This window comes from Durio zibethinus, chromosome 5, assembly GCF_047325235.1.
Source record: "Durio zibethinus cultivar Kanyao isolate XHJ-2024 chromosome 5, ASM4732523v1, whole genome shotgun sequence".
Lineage (NCBI taxonomy): Eukaryota > Viridiplantae > Streptophyta > Magnoliopsida > Malvales > Malvaceae > Durio > Durio zibethinus.
The window spans coordinates 21,062,601-21,064,386 of NC_143166.1; the positions used below are offsets into that span (position 1 = coordinate 21,062,601).

Genomic DNA, 1,786 nt, shown 5'->3' on the forward strand with positions numbered 1-1,786 from the left:
ACCAGAGCCCTTGGGGATTATGCCATGCTTGATTTTCATGGTTTTCAGCCAAGCATTAGTCGGCCTGCTATACAAGCCAAAAATTTTGATATTAAACCTACAATCATCTAGATAATACAGTAGTTGGTGTAATTTAGTGGTAATTCGAGTAAGGATTCTAATCTCATCTTTGATATTTCTTAAAGATTTATGATACATTTAAACATAATGATGTTATTGATGATGCCTTTAAGCTTAGCTTATTTCCATTTCCCTTTAGAGATAGAGCCAGGAGTGGTTAGCCTGGATGTCACCAGATTCCATCACCACTTGGGATGATTTAGTGTAGAAGTTCATGGCTAAATTTTTTCCTTAGGCCAAGACGGTCAAGCTTAGAAACGAGATCATGACATTTTTCCAACATGACTTGGAGACTTTGTATGAGGCTTGGGAAAGATATAAGGAGCTCTTGAGGTGGCATCCACACCATGGACTACCAAAATAGTTAGAGATCCAAAGTTTTTATAATGGGTTAGTACCTATTACTAGGATACTTTTAGATGCTGCATTAGGAGGTGCTTTGATGAGTAAGACTTTTGACATAGCTTATAAGCTTATTGAGGATATCGCAACTAATAATTGTCAGTGGTCTATGAGAGACATCATCATAGGAAAGTTTCAGGGATGTACAAGCTTAGTGAGCTTACAACATCTAGTGCTAAGGTAGATTCCCTAACCAAATCTATAGAGTCTCAACATTGTAAGGTTAAACCCTTAGAGCCAAGTTCTAGTCATTCTAGGTTGACTCATACCCATAGTTCCTTTACTATTTTTAATGTATGCAAGGTAGGTCACCCAGAAGAGTTACGTCCGAGTACACACTTAAAGATAGTTCAATTTATAGGATAGAACTCAATAACCCCTATGTTCCCACATACAACCCAGGTTGGAGGAATAACCTTATTGCTATCCAATCAATTCAATTACCACAACAGCCTCAATACATTAGACCACCTCATCCACCTAGTTTTCACTTTTTCAGCACTAGCAACCTTCACAATACTACATACCTCTATAACCATCTATGTCACCACTTGAGAAGAAACCCTCAATTGAGGATCTTTAAGATTTTTTTTTATTAAGGTTCAGACATCATCCATGTAGACTCAGAACACCATGTTTCAAAACCAATTTGCATCCATTAAAAACTTAGAGATCCAGATTGGTCAATAGTAACCCTTTTTAGTACTCGACCTAAAGGCACCTTATCCAATAACATAGAGGTCAGCCTTAGGAGGGTAGGGAAAGAACACTGTAAGGCAATCACATTTAAAAGTGAGAGGCAGTTAGCTAATGGCTAGGTCCCAATAGGTTCTCAAGATGTGACAGATAAAGGGTTTGATGATAAATAAGCCTGATAGAAACCTAATTCAAGATGAGGAGTGTCACAATGTCTTAGGACTTGAAAGTGGGCTGACCCAAAAGTTAGACAAATGGAGAAAATTTGGAAAATAGAGGGATTACAAATATTTTCAATAAAAAAATTAAAAACAAAGAGTCACTACCAATTTTTTTTTTAAGATGTGATTAGCCACCTAAAAAATGTTATCCTTCTAATAAAACATTTTAAAATGGGATTAAAAGTTTTAGGAAAAGAACAAATTTACAATTTGTAAAATCAATATTGAGTGCAGAAGTCAATTATGCATGGGAAAAGATTAGCACCCTATAGCACCCATCGAAGATAGTACAATTGATTGCATGTTATCACTTAATTTTGATTAAAATGGTCCTATTTTGCTCAATG

At 35.9% G+C, this 1,786-nt stretch overlaps 1 non-coding gene across 1 annotated transcript; it reads right to left on the reverse strand.

Moving 5' to 3' along the window:
• Positions 1–367: 367 nt before the first annotated feature.
• On the reverse strand, positions 368–474 carry LOC149518775 (small nucleolar RNA R71). Its single transcript, XR_016342510.1, has one exon. It is a non-coding gene; the product is annotated as a small nucleolar RNA R71 (small nucleolar RNA).
• Positions 475–1,786: the final 1,312 nt, after the last annotated feature.